Genomic DNA, 20,718 nt, shown 5'->3' on the forward strand with positions numbered 1-20,718 from the left:
CGGATCCTAGCTCGCACAGCTCTAAGGTAGCCCCGAGAACGCAGGTGGGTCTGACTCTAAAGGACTTGTTTTTCGTACTCTACCTACAGACATGCATCGGCATCTCCCACCAAAACTGTCCTTTCTAGAGGCCTGAGATTGGAAATCACAACTAAGTCTATCCAAACAGTAGGAGTCCGCTTCCCCTTTCAACCCTCAGACACCACGGAGCTCAGAAAGAGGGCAAAGACCGCAGTAGTATGGTGAGCAAGAATGGAGAAGAGGGGATTGGAAACTGTCAATGGTCAGTCCAGGGGTGCTGAGACCATAAGACAGCCTGGGTGTCAGCCTCTGAACCATTAACACCCAGTTTCCATCCTTTCCTCTTAAGTTTTCCAGGCTGTCTAATACCAGAGAGGTGGTTGTCAGAGAAAGATTCCCTAGCATTAGCTAAGGGTCTCGCTGGCACCCACACAGCCTTCGATGAGCAGGATTGTGGAGAGGGGACTTCACAGTGTGACAGGACCTTTGCCTCATTGGCAGGGCCCAGCTCTGGAAGACTGAAGGACTCCCTGTTCAAGTAGGAACAGGGTAGTGGCAGCAGAGCGTCCTGCGTGACCCTGCCTGAACATTCCGCTCATAAGGGCGGGATGCTCCACCACTCACGCATGCCCTCTAAGGCCTCTCCAGCGACTGTTGAGGTGTGCAACGCCTCCTTCCCTTTAAGACGCTCTGTTGAGTTTAGAATGAGGTGAGTCCCCGCATGGAAACCCTTCCCTCTCTGCGCACCCAGGCAGACACCCCTTTAAGAGAAAGTGCGGCCATCTTCCCTCCGTGTTCTGCAGGAAGCAAGTCTGCGCTTAAGCCTGAAGTTCCACAGAGTCGCTTAATGGGTAGAAAATGCTGCAGCGCAGAGGTGGTAGATGTTAGCATCCAAAAGCAAGAAGAGCCATGAACACTTGGACTCAAGGAGTTTGGCATGCCTACCCAGCGGCTGCTAAGATCTGCTAAGGGAAGTGGAAAAGAAGGTTTGAAGAAAGGATACCTTCTCAGTATGAGTCCTTTGGGGATTTGGTAAGAGAGAGCGAACTGCATTTCCAATATTTTGGGTTACAGAACTTCTATGAACATGGATGTGGGGACCCCTGAAGCATTTGGGGTCCCTGAGTAACCCATTATATTTAACTCACATAAGAGTCAGGTGAGCCTGTCTCAGTGTATATGGCCAATTATTTGCACAGGCCAGCAAGAGAATTCCCCTGCAACTCCATTCTACGTTAGCTTACAAGCACATTTAGTGGCTCAGGAGTTCACACTGAGCTATAAGTGTGAACTATAGCTGTAAGGCCCAGATTTAATTCCTATCTATCAGCCTTCCCTCACTTTCCTCGTAGGGTTGTTACTGGGACCACCCTGAGATACCAAGATCCGAGGATGCTCAAGTCTATTATACAAAATGATACAGTGTTTGCACATAGCCTGGGCATATATCCTCTTATACTTTGAACCATCTCCAGATTACTTACAGTGCCCAGTATGCCACAGATGCTATGTATAGAGTTGTTAGAAAGTCTCATTTAGGGAATGGCAGGGGAGGGGAGTCTACTTTTGCAGCACATATACAATTTTATTCCCAAGTAATTTGGGTCTAAAGGTGGTTAAACTCACAGACGTGAAACCTGTAGATATTTCTTAGTGGTCATAGTAATGTGTATTGGGAAAGGCTTCCCAAATAGGTAGAAAGAAGTACTTTTAAAAGTTTCAAAATGGCCGGGCAGTGGTGGCGCACGCCTTTAATCCCAGCACTCGGGAGGCAGAGCCAGGCGGATCTGTGAGTTCGAGGCCAGCCTGGGCTACCAAGTGAGTCCCAGGAAAGGCGCAAAGCTACACAGAGAAACCCTGTCTCGAAAAACCAAAAAAAAAAAAAAAAAAAAAAAAAGTTTCAAAATGTTTTGAATTTTGAAAATGCTTATAACTCATCTTTTGTGAGAAAGAAAATGCTTAAAGAAAACTTCAAGGCAAAAGTGCAGCTCAATGGTTGGATATTTACCTGTCACGTCAGAGACCCTGGGTCTGATCCCCAACACAGAAAGACAGAAACAAAAGGAAGAGGACAGAGGGAGGGAAGGAAGATGGGAGAGAGATAGACAGACAGAGACAGATGTAGAGACAGAGAGGGAGGGGCATTGTCAACTTATAGTAAGAATAGTCCAGAATAAACACAGAACCGAGAAAAGTGAGTGGAGATGGGCCATCCTCAAGCTGCTGAGGGGGCCCACCATGCAGAGCAGGCAGGAGAAGCTGCCCTTGGACAGCAGGAAAATTGTTCCTCACTAGAGGCTCGATCCGGCATAGAAGCCAGAGCTATAAATTTGGGTTGAGTTTGTTTGTTTGGTTTGGTTTTTTGTTTGTTTGTTTGTTTTTTTTTTGAGACAGGGTTTCTCTGTGTAACAGCCCTAGGTCTCCTGGAACTTGCTCTGTAGACCAGGCTAGTCTTGAACTCAAAGAGATCCACCTATCTGTGCCTCCTGAGTGCTGGGATTGAAGGCATGCACCACCACACCTGGCGAGATTTTTTTTTTAATTAAAGGTGTCTTTAAGATTTTAAAGTGGCTATTGCTCAGTATTACTGACAGGATAATTTTAGAATTAGAGGTACACATATAGCAGTAGCACAAACCTAAGTCACTTTTATTTTTTTCATCTCATATTCCATGTTGTTGTGTTGAAGATCAGACCCGGGGGCCTGTACATGTTCGGAAGTCCTCTAAGACTGAGCTACCTCCTCAGACCCCAATTTTTTTTATGGTATTTTGCAATAGTATAGCAAATTCCATACAGGGAAGGGACAAGGTTTGGCACACCTATGGACTTGTGGTTTCAAGTTGGAGACACCTCCTGTGACTTATTGACCCAGAGTGATGTTTAAACACCTCTGTAATGAGATAATTAATATACCACATACTTCACCCACTGAAGAGTTATGACTCCATGACTTTCGTTATAACTGGCTTGTGTAACCATCATCACCACAATCAATTTTAGAGTGTGCCATTACCTCCAAAAGAAGTCTCACATCTCCCCATCTCCCCATCTCCCCATCTCCCCATCTCCCCATCATCTCCATGCCCTGTCCTAGTCCACACAGCCTTCAGTAACCACCAAGTTCTGTTCTATTTCTGTGGATTTGCCTCTTCTGGACACTTCGTATAATCAGAATCTTCCACTTAGCATAATATTGTCAAGTCTGTCCACATTGTAACGCTTGCTAATGAATGTCATTACCAGGTTAGGCCAGTCTGCAATACTTGCTGGGAGCTACTGTTGGCAATAAGAAGACTACCTTGGCTCTCCACATTCCTGCAGACTTACTCAATGATTCGGGGGAAATCTCACTGTTGGAAAATGCTCTCCTGAACAGGAGGCCATCCTAGGCTTCTGGACCAAACCTAGACTGCCGGGAACAAAGGTAGCTGCAGCCCTGCCTCTTACCTGGCCATAGTATCGAATTTATTTCCTCACCTGTCAGCCAGGAACGGTAACAGGGTAAGGATCAGAGCCCACATCGACTGCCTCCTCAGACTGTTACATGGTTAGCTGGTGTCACAGTAATGTGGAGGCTCTCCAGGGAGATGGCTTCTTCACGAGTTTCCTTTTCTGCTGTGGGCTACCGCAGTGCGGCTGTTTTTTTAAAGTGACATGCCAACTAAGGGGTAAACATGTCTCCTGGAGTAACGCTCACTGGGAAAGTAATGTGCAGAGTAAGCTTCCTCCCACTCTTCTTCCCAGGACCACTGCTGTGGGTTGATTGGAAAGAAAGGGCTCACAGAGCGGGCCGGTGGTGAGGCCCCTGTGCGTCAGCTACAGCTCCTCCACGGGTGACCACTTCCTGTCAGGTCTGTCCCCCAGTGAGGACACTGACAGTAGGTTTGACTCACGAGGTTGGGTTAGCTGCCACGCGTCTCAGCCACTGGGCACTGACTGTTCCCTGAGGGAAAAGGACACTTAAGTCAGCCCGTGGCTCATGTTTCGTGGCTTCGCTGAGGGTGAGAATGACACATTTATCGTTCTGTGCTAGAGAGGACAAACGCGTGCTGAATTGTTGGCGTTCGTGGAGGGAGTCATGGGTTGGGGGGCTTCAAAATCAACCTAAAAAAAGTATGTTCACTCAAAAGAGTACCAGGCTTCTCAGTCCCTCTCTGCTTTCCTTTCTTTTTCCTGTATGGCTCAGGGCAAGTTTCCTACTTTTAAAAAATAATACAGGCTTTTAATTATACAGATTCTAAATATAGACATTTATGCTCTTAAAAAGTACATATAATGTACATGTTTAGAGATGACTACCTGGGAGGTTTTATACACACACACACACACACACATACACACATACACACGAAACACACATACACACATACACACACACATACACACACACACATACACATACACACACACACATACACACACATACATACACATACACACACACAAAACACACATACACACACATACATACACATACACATACACACACACATACATACACATACACACACATACACACACACATACATACACACACACACACAAAACACACATATACACATACACATACACACACATACATGCACACACATACACACATACACACACATACACACATATACACACACATACACACACACACACAATTAAATAAGAGATTATGACTTAGGGGAGCAGTGAGGCATGGAAGGGGTTGGAGGGGGAAGAGAGAGGGTAGAAATGATGTAAATATAGTACTATTTACATTTTTATAAAGGTCTTCTGAATAGGAAAATAACCATTGTGTGAGTGTGGTCTAATACCAGTAGCTTTGGGCTTAATGTCTGGAAAATTATAAAAATGATGTCTTTTACACAAATTGGTAGAAAGTATGAGTCTATAGGTTGGTTCTTGAGAGCATCTCAAACACTTGAAAAGGGACAATTTGTGTTGTTGTTTTGGTTTTTTGTTTTGTTTTGGTGTTTGGTTTGGTTTGGTGGTTTGTTTTTTTTTCTGTTTTTGTTTTTTATTCATTCATTTATTTATTTATTTTTGGCTCACCACAGAGAACTGTGAATGCAGCAGGGCTGCCGTGTGATGTGGGCCCAGGTGTCGTGCTCTCTTTCGGGTATGATGCTAAGTTGTACACGGAAAATAAAGACAGGAAAACAAACCTATGAAAAGATGTTCCGCATCCTCAGTCATCAGGGAGATCCAAACCAGAGCCCTGGGAAGGTGCGACCCTGCCCCGGGAGGATGCCACCCCGCCCAGGAGGATGCCACCCCGCCCCGGGAGGATGCCACCCCGCCCTGGGAGGGTTGCCTGTCAGAGAGCAGTGTAAAGAACAGAAGCAGCCCCTGTCTCTCCCCGGTGGAGGAAAAAATAGTAAAGACATTGTGAAAAACAGTTTACTAAAAAACTAAACGTGAATCTACCTAATGAGCTAGCAATTCTACACGTAGAAACCCTTGCCAAGGGAAGTGAAAACATCCATCTCCACAAAAGCCCCACACAAACGTCATTTGCAGAATTATTCAGAGTACCCAAAATTAGAAACAACCAGAATATCCAGCTGGTGAATAGATAAAGTGTGGCATGGTCATACCACTGAGTAATAAGAGGAACGAAGGATGTATATGGTGTAGCATGGATGAACCTCAAAACACTCTCAGTCAGACTCAGCAAAAGAAATCAGACCCAAAGACCCACAGTATATGATTCCACATATAAACATCCAAAGGACGCAGTAGGGACACAAGGGCAGTAGTGGCTGTTGGTGGGAAGAAGACTGATTGACAATAAATATATATAAGTTAATGTATACATACATACATACATAGACATATAGACACATACATACATACACACATATACATATACACATACATACACACATACATACACACATACACATATACACACATATACATACACACATGCATACACACATATATATACACACACATACATACACATATACACACACATACATATACACATACATGCACACATATATACACACATATATATACACACACATACACACATATAAACACACACATACACACACAACATATAGAGAGATGAGACACGAAAGAAGGGGGACTATTTGACTGGGGACCAGCAGGAGGGAAAAGAGGGGACAAGAAACGATAATAGAGGATTGAACATGAGCAAAGTATGCAATACACGTGTTTTAACATGTCATAACAAAGCCCATCTATTGTACAATGAATCCGCAATACACGTGTTTTAACATGTCATAACAAAGCCCATCTATTGTACAATGAATCCATACTGATATTATCTTTTTAAACACTAAATGAACCCAAGAGATCTTTCGTGACAAAAAAACAAAAAACGTGGTGATAGTTACCTATGTGGTGCGTTCAGTAAAACAAAGTCACCGCATTAAAACTGAGTGAATTCTAGGACACGCAAACACATCATAAACCAAGCAAGCGTTAAAATTAGAGAAGAGAGACAAGTGCTTGGGAAGCATCTGCTGTTTCCGTCGAAGCTCTGCTGTGATCACAGGCCTGGAGGCAACACAAACACCCGCTAGCAGGAATCTAGTGGATCCAGCGTCTACGTCTGGACACTAGAACCTTCTCCTGGTTTGTTGTTGAGATGCAGTATCCTGCAGCCCAGCTGGCGTCAAGCTCCCTAGTAGCGGAGGATGGCCTTGAACTTCTGACTGTTTGACTGCCACCTCCCCAGTGCTGGGATCGGGTGGAGGGTGGGGTTGAAGGCTGACTTCGTGCGTGTAGACAAACACTACCAACCCGGCTACATCCCTGGCCCTGGACGGAGCATTTTAACAGCAGTGTGTATTAAAAGGGAATGAGGCGGTTCTGTCTGACAGACATGAAGTGACCTCAGAAGCATATTGCTAACTGAAATGAAATATAGCAGTATGAAGTACGCTAGCCCTTTAAAAAAAAAAACCCAAGGTGACAAGATGGTTCAGTGGGTAAAGGCACTTGCCACCGAGCCTAACTAAGGAGTTGGATACTCAGACTCCACATGGTAGAAGGAGAAAGCCCAACTCCCAAAAGCTGTCCTCTGACCTCCATTCACATCATATGAATTGGCAAGCATAAATACACACACACACACATACACACACACACACACACACACACACACACACACAGTAATAAAATATGAATATGCCCTAGTACGCTTGTTTGTACATTTAATATGTTTAGAAACACACACAAATCGAGGAGACTAGTTGTCCTGAGTATTTACAGGAACATGATATTGTTTAAAGACGGTGACTTTACATGTTACTTTACATAATAAAATTGAACTTTCACAGTATCTGTGTGTTCACTGATAAAGACAGGGTGGATGCTGGGCTTGGAGTTGCCGCTTTCTCTAGCTTTTTATTTTTAACTGTATTTTTTTTTAATTTTTGGTAGACTACAGCTTTCCCATTGATTCTCCTCTCCCCTCCCCTCCTCTCCTCTCGTCCCCTCTCCTCTACTCCACTCTCCTGTCCTCTCCTCTCCTCTGCCATTTAAACTCATTTCCAATTCTTTAATGGAGGGAATTTAAAAATATCTCAAGGTTAAACATACCAGAGCTTAGTATCTTCCCTGATTTCATACTGAAAAACACAGACATGATAAGTATCTTTCCCAAGGTCACACAGCGTTTTAATGAAAGCGTCTTGGTTTCTTGAATATGATTATTGATATATTAATCTTATTTGTATGTGTGTATGTGTGTGTATGTATGTATGTGTGCGTATATATATGTGTGTGTGTATGTGTGTATGTATGTGTGTGTATACGTGTGTATGTGTGTGTATTTATATGTGTGTATGTATGTATATATGTGTGTATGTGTGTGTACGTATGTATGTGTATGTATGTGTATATATGTATGTGTGTGTATGTATGTATGTATGTGTATATATATGTGTGTATGTATGTGTGTATGTATGTGTGTGTATACGTGTGTATGTGTGTGTATTTATATGTGTGTATGTATGTGTATATATGTGTGTATGTGTGTGTACGTATGTATGTGTATGTATGTGTATATATGTGTGTATGTGTGTGTATGTATGTATGTGTGTGTATATATGTGTATATGTATGTGTGTATATATGTGTGTATGTGTGTGTATGTGCATATGTATGTATTAATTAATTAATCTCTTATCCTGGCCTCTTCAGGTAAGAGACAGGGAAGAGAGGAAGCTCGCAATGCACAAAGGGAACTCACCCCTTGGTGGTGCGTGTCTATAGCCCATCTACTCGGGAACCCAAGGCAAGAGGATGGAGTGTTCAAGGTCAGCTGCTGATGCAGAGTTAGATCCTGCTACAAAGTAAAAGGTAAAAAAGAGAGATGAGGCTATCGCTCAGTCATAGAGCAATTGTCTAGCCCTAGATTCAGTTCCCAATAACATACACACACACACACACACACACACACACACACACAAATAACACACACACACACACAATAACACACACACACAAACACTGTCTCACACAAGCACACTCACACAGAGAGGCACACTCACAAACACTCTCTCACACAAGCATACTTTCACACACATACACACAAGCACACTTTACATACACACAAGCACACTCACATACACACACACACACACACACACAAGAGGCATGCATGCATACATGCACAGGTGGAACATGGTCCTATGGCTAATGAGATCTACTCTTTTGAGTTAATGATTATTTCTTTGATTGAAAGCTGGATGCCACAGACCATTGAGTACAATCCTCTGTTGCATCAGCAAGACCCTTCAAAAAGAGCACTGTAGAAGAAAAGCACTCCCCTCTGGCCCCCTTTTCCTCCACATTCACCCAGTCTCCTAGCACACCCCACTGTAACAAACCCCAAGGCAACCCTGGATTATCCCTGTTGGGAAAATACTTAAACCAGACTGAAAGGGAAATGCTGTTGAATTTAGGACTTGGGATGATATGGGGAGAACCTGGGACATTAGATTCTCTTCTGATTTGCTCGCTGCCACACACTGAAGAGCAGGACCAACTCTGGGTAGAATGAACTGAGCCTGAATTTATTACACAAAACTAATCACCTGTCAGTACGCGGACAGAGAGCATAACAGCCCTGCGTGGACAGGACAAGTGAAGTGGGTGGCCTCCCCGCTCACTTACCACCCTCCTCTAACCTTGCCAAAGTATTTTAGAGAAAGCTTTTCACAAACTGATTCTGCTTGCCTTGTTTATTTATTTACTATTTATGTACGCATGTTTGTATGCAGCCCAGACTGACCTTGAACTCACCTGCCCCCATGAAGATACTTTGTTTTCAATTATTCCTTTTGTAACTTTTCTTATGTATACAGGTGGGTTTTGCCTGCATGTATGTCTGCACCACATGTATGCCAGGTGCCCATGGAGGGCAGATGAGGGCATCAGATCCCCCTGGAACTGGAGTTGCAGATGGTTGTGAGCCAACATGTGTATTGGGAATCAAATCCAGGTCTCCAGGAAGAGCATCCAGTGCTCTTAAGCCATCTCTCTACCAACCCCCACTTCAAATTAATTTAAACAGTAGAAGTTATTTACTAAGTGGGAAAAGATTTAAAATTATGTTACAAATAGCAGTAACAATTAGGTTTATGGGGAACTCAGTTCAGTTAGTAAAGGGCTTAGAGTGAGCCACAGAGCCAGCAGTGCCTTCCAGGGCTCCCTGGTTGGGGGTAATGCTGTGTGGGATAGCCTTCAGATTCCTGCCTTGAGTTTCTGCCCTGACCCGATCAGTGATGGACTTGACCTAGAAGTAGCCACCTGTCTCCACACCCCAAGTGCCAGGATTCAGGTGCATGCCACCATGCCTGGTTTCTGCAAACCTTGAGTCACAAGCACTTTAGAAATTTGCCAAGTATTCTTGAGGTAGCACTATCATAGGAAGCAAGATATGCGTTAGGGATAAAGAATATCACATCTAAAATCTTAAAGAGCTCCAGGGGCTGGAGAGATGGCTAGACACCACATGGCTACTCACAACCATATGTAACTCTAGTTCCAGGGGATCGGATGCCTCTTCTGATCTCCACAGGCACCAGGAATGCATGTGGTGCACATACATACGTGCAGTCAAAATACTTACACATACGAAAGGAAATAAGTTTTTTTTTTTTTTAAAACAAAAAAAAAAGTTACACTCTTCAGAGCACAGTACTATATCCAAGGGTTCACTCCATTGACAGTTAAGGTTGCCCTGTGGAAAATTACTTTTGTTTGCCTGGACTGTCCTTTAAAACAGGATCATCCCAAGACTTTAAGGCTGTGTTTTTCAACCTTCCTAATGCTGCGACCCTTTAATACAGTTCCTCATGTTGTGGTGATCCCCCAACCAAAAAATGATTTCAGTGCTACTTCATAACTGTCCTTTGCTACTGTTATGAATGGTAATGTAAATATCTGATATACAGGATAGCTGATATGCGGCCCCCACAATTTGAGAACCACTGCTTTAAGGCACGAATGAGCCTACTATCAACCTTAGACCAAGGGAAGTAATGGGATGACTTCAGAGACCGTTCTCCAAAACATTGTTTCTGTGTCCCGCTAACCACTGGTCCCCATATTCCCCACTACCCAGCTTCCTGGTGACTTGGTGTGGTCAGACCCGCCCTACCTTGCATGCTTTGTGAGCTTTGGTTGGTCTAAACGGATCATGGTTTTCCTGGGTGCTGATCAGTTCAGTCACCAAGTCTAAGCCAATCATGTGTTGCATGTTCCAGAAAGAAGCGCAGGAGGCAATCCAACCCAGTGCAGGACTTAGACCTTTCATTCTGCCCTCAACAAAGAGAAGAAAGCCTGAGGGGTGGGGGGTTGTCAGAGAGGCTTTCTTGACAGAAAGCTGTCTATCCGGAGACTGTGAGAAAGCTGACTTGAGGTTGAAACCAAAACAGAGAGAAGCTGAGCCTCCAGAAATGCAGAGACAGAACGTGAGTCCTGACCCATCCATCGCCTAGACTTTTCTCCCACTGTATGAGCAATAAATCCCCATGTTGTTTCAATAGTCGGCAGGCTAATTCCACTTTACTTTTCAAAGACTTACTGAAGTATCCACGCCTCCCTCCTCCTTTACCCTGGTTCCTGAAATCCCTACTGTTGACTCTCCTTTCCAGATCCTTGTGTTGGACACCACGTAACAACCAGATTTTAGGCAGAAGTAACAGACTTGAGATCACCAAATTATAGACAGAAGCGACAGATTGAAGACTAGATGGCTTACTCAAAGAGCGTTTCCCTAAGAGAGCGCTGAGAAAACTGTGGGAAGTATAGCCAAACTCCTTTTATTCCCTATTTATTCCTTTTCTGCCCTTTGTGGTTGTATTTAGTTTTCTCACTTCCAGTACACGTTTTCCATGTCTACCTGTTCAAATCCCACCCATTTTGAATCATTTAAACACAAGAGCTTGCTTCCTTTAATGGCTTTCCTTCAACTGGAAGAAAATTAGCCCCTTCCAGAGGATGGACTGCTCTCCCACACACAGCCAGACTGAAAACTGTTTGCCTGCAGAGTGCCTGGTTAGATTATCTCCTTCGGATTATTTTAAGCACTAACACAATGTGTCCATAACCTCAGCATCTCTGAGAATAAATCCAGTGACCAAAAACCACACATGGAAAAGAAAAAGTTTGTCTTTAGGAATTGCCAGCCAAAGAGTTGCTTCTCTTGAGGTGGTGTCTGCATCCCAACATCAGCATCACATGAGAATATGGAAGAAACAAGGATTTGTGGGACCTTCAGAACCAGAGGCTCTTGGGTAAAGTCCAACAAGTATTTAACATGCTGTCTGGATTCTAGTATGCTTGGAATTTGAAGAACAACTAGACTCAAGAACGCTTTAAGCTATGGATTGAGGAGCAGATGACCCTGGTCACCTAGAAGCAGGTTGAAGATCAAGGAGACCTGTGTCTCCTGAGATGAAACCCTAGAAACCATGGAGGATCTGGCTCTGGTGTGGTAAATGCATGGTGCCCAGGCTGAGCTATCTAGAGCCCAGGGTCCTGTTAGTCTGGCATTCAGGCTTTGACTCGATGCCCAGAGTGTCCTAGTCAGGTATGCATCTACAGAAACTCCAATAAGGGTTCTAGATTTTGTGTGTGTGTGTGTGTGTGTGTGTGTGTGTGTGTGTGTGTGTGTACATGTGTCCTGGGGTTGCATGCGAATGTGTGTGCAGGTCTTAAGACAACAGTAGTGGTTCCTCAGATGCCATTCGCCTCATTTTTTATTTTTTGTTGTTGCTTTGTTTTTATTTTGACATATTTGTGTGCGGGTGGTGGTGGGCATTTGTGCGCTACACCACGGATGTAGGTCAGCAGACAACCCGCAGGAATCAGTCCTCTCCTTCTACTATGTGGGTCCCTGGGACTGAACTCAGGTTGCCTAGTGAGTACCTCTACCCAGCGAGCCTTCTTAATGACCCTATTTTCTTTGTTGTTGTTGTTTGTTTGTTTCGTTTTGTTTTGAAGACACTGTCTTTCATCAGCCTATAGCTCACCTAGCAGGCTAGGCTGGCTGGTGAACCCCAGGTATCTGCCTGTCTCTACCTCCATCAACATTACAAGCACTCACCAGAACGCCTTTGGGTTTTGTTTGTTTGTTTTGGGATTGTTTTTTTATTTATGTTTTTTATGTGGGTTCTGGGAATTGGGCTCTTTTTCTCAAACTTGGAAGGTGAGTACCTTACTGACTAATCTCTCTCCCCAGCCCTAATCATTCTTTAGTGTTCTTTGCCTTCTTTGAAGGTATTTATTCCTTCATTATTGCCAGACAGCAACAATGCTGTGAGACAGTACCATTACTTCCTCCCACGTTTCTTATATAATTCTACATTTCTAATTTTCCTTTTGGGCAGAATTAAGCTGAGAGCCACAGGGCAGCTTGTAACCTTCCAGTAACTCAGGCAAAGAATTCATCAAGATATTATTATCTGTCTGGGGGAAAACCCCGAGATGGTTCAAAAAGGAAGGGACAATACAGACGTCTGCTGTCACAGTTCTTTGGAAATATTCCATGAGCCCTAGGCAAGATTCTTGTCTCTCTACTCACGTGCCTCATCAGCTACTACAGACCTCATAGCGTGTGTGGTCTTTAGACTACAAACCACACTGCTTCCATGATGGCCTGTTCAGGTGTGGGGTCTATTCTACTACACCAATTGTAAGTCTCCTTAGGGAATTCTATCTCTCCTTCCATGCTCTACCCGGCCTGTTTGATCAATGTGAACATAAACTATAATCTTTGAGGACAGGCTAGGCTCCTGCCTTGCTTCACATAGTTTTCACAAAAATCACAGACATTGGCTTGTACGTGTACGTTTATGCTGCTTCCCATTCCTATGATTCCCCTAACACTCAGACTTTAACATGGTACTAGTAGATATGAAAAAGTATTCTGAAATGATGCTGATAAATCTTTACTTGTCCTTTAAGATAACAAGCATATCGTCATCTTCAGTATATAATGGGTTTTCTCTTATTTATCATCAATGCATTCTAAGATAGAATCCCTTTTAAAATTGTTGTTTTGACACATTGTTTTCAAGTGCAGAATTTTCCTCAAAGTATCTAACTTTTTCATTGTGCCACTGTTAATAAGAAGGTTTTTTTTTTTTTTTCTGTTACTTTGTATAGTTGGTTACTATGGTCATATCCTAAGGTACTGCAGGAGAGACTTTTTAATGACAAAGGTAGAGAACGTACTTTGGTTGAGAGACTATGGTGCCATGGACACTTCGGGTATTTGTGTGCATCCCATCCCCTCTCAATCCTGTTAAAATGGGTGCTCTCTTCACTTTACAGGTGAGAAGACTGGGCCAGAGTTAGAGGCAGATTCCAAATTGAGCTTCAGATCCTGTCCTTTCTTCTGGAAGACTACTCTACTTCCTCAGTGCAGTACAGATTAAGACACTCACAGGCACATTCTCTTTGTGTATGCTAACATCTACACGTGAGTATGCACAGGGCTGTTCAAAATGAATACAGTCGGGATCTCGCACCTGAAATGAATACAAACTCCATTCTACTAAAATTGTCCTCAAACTGTGATCCCATGTTTGGTAGACACTTCAAAAGGGCAATGTACTTTGAGACTTAAATGTCTTTAGATCCCAATTTCCAATATCTGCATCTGCTTATTGGCCATCAGCATGTTTTAATACACGCTGTGTCAAGAGGTTGCTACCGAAGGTTGGTCATATCCTTGGTTTCAGTTCAGAACTCTTAGAGCACACAAGCTCTCCCTGTTTCCCCTTAGCTGGCATGCTGGTATAATCAGACTCCATGCCTTTAGAACACTGTTCTGGGTTGACTAAGGAAGGTTACCTTTGCACAAGGAAGAAGCTGTGGAAAGGAGATAATCTGAGCAGAAGCCAGTGAAGTGTTGGACCTGCTTTTTAAACATCTATTTTTAAATGGTTGTCAGATGTCTGTAACTGACACCCTTAATTGGAAGTTCTGAAGTTTAAGTGTATCCACTAAAATTTACTAAAATGTAACACGATGACGAATCCATTTTTTAAAAATGATTTCCTTTTTGGACTGACTTTTTATCTCAAGGTTTCTTTCTTCTATTTAGTGGCAGTGAATGTCTATATAAATCGTTTCTAAATACCCAGTGGCTTTCCAGAAACTAGATCTATTATTGCATGATACAATGCTGCCCACCTAGAAAGCTAACATTTTCTAATCATTCAGACAACCTCATGCAAAAAGAATAATATTTGAACAAAATATTCAAACACCTAGGGCTAGTATCAACTAAATATTTGCCTTGATGCCTCAAGTTTACAGTGGCTATGATCTTCATTTACAGATTGATCCTCTGGGCCATTTTCTATGTTTGTTGTTTCTAACCGTTAAGACAGACATAATGTGAAAGGAATGATTTTAACCATTGGCAAACCAAAATAAACAAACATTTTAAAATGTCCCCAAGTTTCATAGAGGTCAGAGGGGGCTTGACACAAGATGTTGAGCATGTGGCCACATTAAAGCCCTATACACCGCAATGCCCCATCCAGCCTTGGTCTGTTTCAGAAGGAAACAACCTGCTTCGTTCTCTGTTGTAGAAAATGTCAATAGCGATATTTAAAGCACAGCCAAACTAAAGTCTCCATACTTACTTTTTAATACTGTTTATCCAGGAGATGTTATTGGAGGGCTGGCTTGTTGTTGGGTTCTCCTGGCTGTTTGTGAAGCATTGATTGAACGTCCTTATGTCCTTGTCCCCTGACAGGGACTCAGATTCAGGGTCTTTTCCACAAACAGATCAAAGTGCAGTTGGGTGTGTTTCAGAAAAACTCCTGTCTTCCCAGGAGGCAAGAGTCCGTGTCCAAGCAAGTTCTGGAAGAAGAGCATGTTTTGCCTGCCCTTGAACGAACTAGGTCACTGCTGAGGCTAGAGAATCTTTTTCAGCATCACTGTGATGAAACTTGAGGGCCGTTTTCTGCAGTAGGTGCGACACTTGTTGACACCGCTCCCTGGAGAACCCTGGCAAAGGGACTTGATGAAACACAGCCCAGGGAGCTGAAATCCAGATGAGCTCTACTCGCTGACTGCTGCTGGAGAAGGGCAGCTCTCTGCAAAGTCTATGCAGGACCTTGATTTAATTGCTCTCCTCTTAGGAAAGCAATCACATTGAGGGAATTAGGTACTGGAAGCCATGCTAGGAAAACCCTGGGGAGGGTGGGAGGGAGATGAAAATGCGACCTCCTACGTTGTTCCTTTAGAAATGGCACTGGGTCTTCCTCTGAAGTTCTCTGAACAGAATACACAAACGGCAGGACCACCCCCCTCAGGAATTTGACACCGTTTCCAGCTATATGATGAGTTTAAGGCCAGCCTAGGCTATGTGAGACCTTATCTTAAACACAGTCAGGCACGGTAGTACACAACCTTTAATCCCAGCACTTGGGAGGCAAAGATAAGCAGATCTCTGTGAGTTTGGTGCCAGCCTGGTCTATATAATGAGTTCCAGGTCAGCCAAGGCTACATGGAGAGACTCTATTTCGAAAGAAAGAAAGAGAGAGGGGGGAGGAGAGAAAGAAAGAAAGAAAGGAAGGAAGGAAGGAAGGAAGGAAGAAAGAAAGAAAGAAAGAAAGAAAGAAAGAAAGAAAGAAAGAAAGAAAGAAGAATAAAAATCATGAGAAAGAAAAATGCCACAGGTTCTAGTCCTTCAGTTTGTCAGCAATTATTCCGGTTTCAAAGTAGTTTTGATATGGGCGTTTCTTTGAATTTTGCTCAAACCCAAGAAAGGACATGGAAAATCCAGAGGCGTCCTTTGGTAAGCCCCCTTGCCTCGCTACAAAAGTATTTTAAAGCTCGATACCTGGAAACTGACTAGCTAGAAGGAAACCTCTTGTGAGACAGACATGGCTAAAATTAGCACCTCTAAGTGGGTGACTTTGAAAGGGCCATGACTGAAACTTCACTCTGTGGTGAGCAATGTGCTCCTCAAAAGCAAAGCCTCCGTGCACGTTACAGTGTGTGCCTCGCTGTTCTGGGCAGAAGAGGTTCACGAGACAAAAAAAAGTAACTATCTGAAGTCATTAAATATCATCGCGTGTACAGCTCGGGGGTTCGGTTCTTCAGTTTTATCTACACAGGAGAAGAAACATATTCAAAGCTCCTTGCAAACACATCCATGAAATGGGACTGAACACAGAACCAAATCCCTGTGACTGCAGATATCAGCTCTTTTCATGGAAAACTGGGGGTCTTCTCAGCTTGAGGTCTGTTCCAGAGAAAGAGAGAAAACTTAAAAATAGGGGCAAGAAGGAGGTGTGACAATAAAGAATAAACCAGTTACCCACTGAGATGGCTCAGTGGGTAAAGGCACTATATCACCAAGCCTGACAACCTGAGACCCATCCCAGGACTCCCTTGCTAGAAGGGAAAGACCAAGGCTTGCAGGTTGTCCTCCATGTACATGCACATATACACACTAAATACACAAATCAACAAATGCACCAAAATAGTGTTAAGAATAAACAAATGTCACACACACAAAGCAGGAGAGGATAAAGCTGAAAGTGAACAAATGACCCAGGACAGTAGATCAATATGACATGGCTAGGAAAGAAAACATGCGTAGAGTTCTTATGTGGGACAGTTGAAACTCGCTCTAGGGCTTACGCTTATTTTGAGACCAATTCCTTGAATTCCTAGCATTTGTCTCCTAATAAAGTAAATGTAATAATATAGATATCTGAAAACCCACACTTACTGCAGTAAGTTGTATTGTAAGTAAGCATTGTATTCACAATGACTTGGTTATGGAATCAGCCTACACGCTCCTCAACAGATGAATGGATAAAGAAAGCTCAGCACCCCTGCACAACGGACTGTTCAATCACCCATTCAAAAAAATAAAATGATGTTGTTTACAGGAAAGTGGATGGAGCTGGAGATCGTTGTGCAAGATAAGCCAGTCTCAGGAAGACAAGTGTGATGGTTAATCATTGTCAACTTGACTGGACTGAGAATTCACCGCTGAAAAACACCTCTGGCTGTGGGCGAGGGTATTTCCAGAACGTTGGTTTGGCTGAGGCTGGAAAACTAACCTGAGTGTGGGCAGTGCTGCTCTGTGAACTAGGGTCCTGGGATGAAGGAACAGGAGGAGGCTAGCGAGCAGCACATTCGTCACCCTCTCTGCTCCTCACTGCAGATGCTATGTGACCTCTTGTACCTGCTCCCATGCCTTTCCTCACACCATCATGGCCTGTGTCCTCTCCAACTGTAAGCCGAAACAAACCGTTCCTCAGTCAGGCTGCTTCTCTTCTGGTCTCCGATCACAGCAACTAGACAAGTAGCCAACACAACAAGCCCTCATGTATTTTCTATCACATGTGGAACTGGGGGTATTAGATTCTTTTTCTTTTTTTTTTCTTTTTTATTTTTGGCTTTGTCAACTTGGTACCAGCTAGGGTCATCTGGGAAAAAAGGACCCTCCACTGAAAAAGTGCCTCCATCTGATTGGCCTATAAATATGTCTGTGAGGGGTGTTTTCTTGATTAACGATGGATGTGGGGGGTGGGCAGCAGCCCACTCTAGGCAACGCCACCACCAGGGAAGGAGGTCTTATGCACTATACAAAAGCAGGCTGATCAGGCATTGGGAGCAAACTAGTCAGCAGCCTTCCTGGTGGCCTCTGCTACAGTTCCTGCCTCCCAGTCCCTGCCTTGAGTTCCTGCCCTGACTTCGCTCCATGATAGACTATAAACTATAAGACGAAACAAACCCTTTCCTCCCCAAACTGCTTTGGTCATGGTGCTCATCACCATGAGCTAGAACAGGTGGACAGGGATGTAGACTAGGGACAGTGAAGGACGGGAGAGGTGGAGAAACAAGGAAGGGAACAGAATGGGTGAGCAGGTCAACATACATAGAAGTGTGTATGGAAATGTTACAATGAAGCCCATTGCTTTGTGCAATTTATACACTATTGAAACTAAAATGAATAAATGAAGCTGAAATATATATATATATGTATATGTATATATGCATATGTATTAGATCTGACTACATTTGCTTTGTTAATCATCTCAGCAGTCCACAGACACTAGAAGTTTTGTTTTAATAACAGATTTTAAAGAGTATGGATACACAGAAACCATGGAATTAAGCCCTCTTTGGCCAGGACATTTGCTCTGAATTTTCTGTTTACTCAGAGGAAAGATAGAAGAAGTAAGATTTTGAAGAGGAAAAGTAAGGTCTATACATTTTTATTACATTAAAAAGTACAGGCCGGGCGGTGGTGGCGCACGCCTTTAATCCCAGCACTCGGGAGGCAGAGCCAGGCGGATCTCTGTGAGTTCAAGGCCAGCCTGGTCTCCAAAGTGAGTTCCAGGAAAGGCACAAAGCTACACAGAGAAACCCTGTCTCGAAAAAACAAAAAACAAAAACAACAACAAAAAAAAAAAGTACAAGTTTGTGCTTGAAATAAAAAGATCAAACATTTAGCACCATCCCAAGAAAAGCAATATAGAATATAAAAAAATATGCTTAAATGATTTCTTTTTTCTGATGCTAAAGCCAACAGTTCTCAACCTGTGGATCACAACCCCTTTGGGGGTCTCATATCATATATCCTGCATATCAGATATTTATATTACAACTCATAACAGTAGCAAAATTACAGTTATGAAGTAGCAACAAAATCATTTTGTGATTAGGGATCACTGCAACATGAGGAACTGTATTAAAGGATCCCAGCATTAGGAAGGTTGAAAACCACACAAAGGTGTGGTGGTGCACACCTTTGATCCCAGCACTTGGGAGGCAGAGACAGGCGGATCTCTGTGAGTTCAAGGCCAGCCTGGTCTACAGAGCAAGATCCAGGACAGGCACCAAAACTACACAGAGAAACCTTGTCTCAAAATACCAAAAATAAATAAATAAATAAATAAATAAATAAATAAATAAATCACCACTTAAGCAAGAGAAAAAGCATTTTGTTTGTAGGGAGATTTCCCTTCTATTGAGTACAGTTAGAAATGTATTTTTCTATCAGATGATTTTACATCCCTCTTTCCAGAAACCCATTTGGTATTTTTTTAGCTTCACAAATGAGTGGATGTCCTCGTGATCGCAGACATCAGAGGTTTTGGGGTGGAGATCTAGTCGGTCCCTAACTGATCTGAATACTTAGAGCAAATTCGTTAGGTTCTTAGCTGCTCTTGACTCCCATAACTTGGGTTAGGACTGGTACGTGGGGAGGTTATCTGCTCGTGTTAGTCTTCCTGGCACGGCAGATCTGTGAAGACTGGTGTAGCATGGCAGGGTGATGTCATACCCTCCCCTGCTGAACACATTCTTGGCTGAGGCTTGGTACCAATCACATGTCTGGTCAAAGGTTCTGCCAGAGTCCCCAGGACAAGCTGCACTACTTAGGTGTCTCTTGCTTTGGGGAGCTGTGGGTGTTTGAGAAGGGTCTCCTCACACATAGCATACACTCACAAAGACACATAAAAATAAAACCAAAAAAAAAAAAAAAAGAAAAATCAAACAAAAAAACCCAAACAATATCAATAAAACCAACCACAGCTATTATGCTGGAAAAATCACTTATGGAAATCACCTAGAGGCATGCAACAATTGATTGAAAACCTTCTCAGCTTGGGGCAGTAACAGTGAATCTCTACAATGTTCTGCCGGAATCTGTTCCCATTTCCTCCCCTTGCTTTGAAGGACAGAGCTTCTGTCATGGACATTTTCACTGTCATGGGTGAAGGGGACTCAGTAGAACTAGAGCAGAAGAAACGCTTGTGCTCAACATTGCCAGTGATGGTGTTTTCTTGGCAACAGGCGCATGGAGAGGGCCGTCATCACTAGCTTGAGAATGAGACTGCGGTGGAGGCTACATACAGGTGCCGTGAATTTGCTCTAAGTTGTCAGCACAGCTTCAGCATGAACAGAAGACTCAAGTCAGGACACAGCAGAAGTAAACCTCGGGGCAGGCTTGAAAACGGCAGAAACTTAACGGCACTCCTCTCTGTTCTCACGAATCTGTTGTCAGAACGTGGGAGATGTAATGGCCGAAGGGGCTGGGGCACAATCTCTGTCCAGTCATTAACTGCTATCAAGTTTTCAGACACGGGGGTCGTTGTCAGGAGTGAGTTCTAATGAAGAAAAGATTTAATGAAGGCAAAATGCAGTGGCCCACACCTGTTTTCCCAACACGTGA

General features: G+C 43.4%; 1 long non-coding RNA gene across 1 annotated transcript; it reads left to right on the top strand.

Moving 5' to 3' along the window:
* The first annotated feature begins 793 nt into the window (after positions 1–793).
* Positions 794–11,298, top strand: LOC131895937 (uncharacterized). Its single transcript, XR_009375325.1, has 4 exons — positions 794–1,053; positions 3,268–3,525; positions 8,193–8,351; positions 11,153–11,298. It is a non-coding gene; the product is annotated as an uncharacterized LOC131895937 (long non-coding RNA).
* Positions 11,299–20,718: the final 9,420 nt, after the last annotated feature.

The sequence above is a fragment of the Peromyscus eremicus genome, chromosome 19 (assembly GCF_949786415.1).
Source record: "Peromyscus eremicus chromosome 19, PerEre_H2_v1, whole genome shotgun sequence".
NCBI lineage: Eukaryota > Metazoa > Chordata > Mammalia > Rodentia > Cricetidae > Peromyscus > Peromyscus eremicus.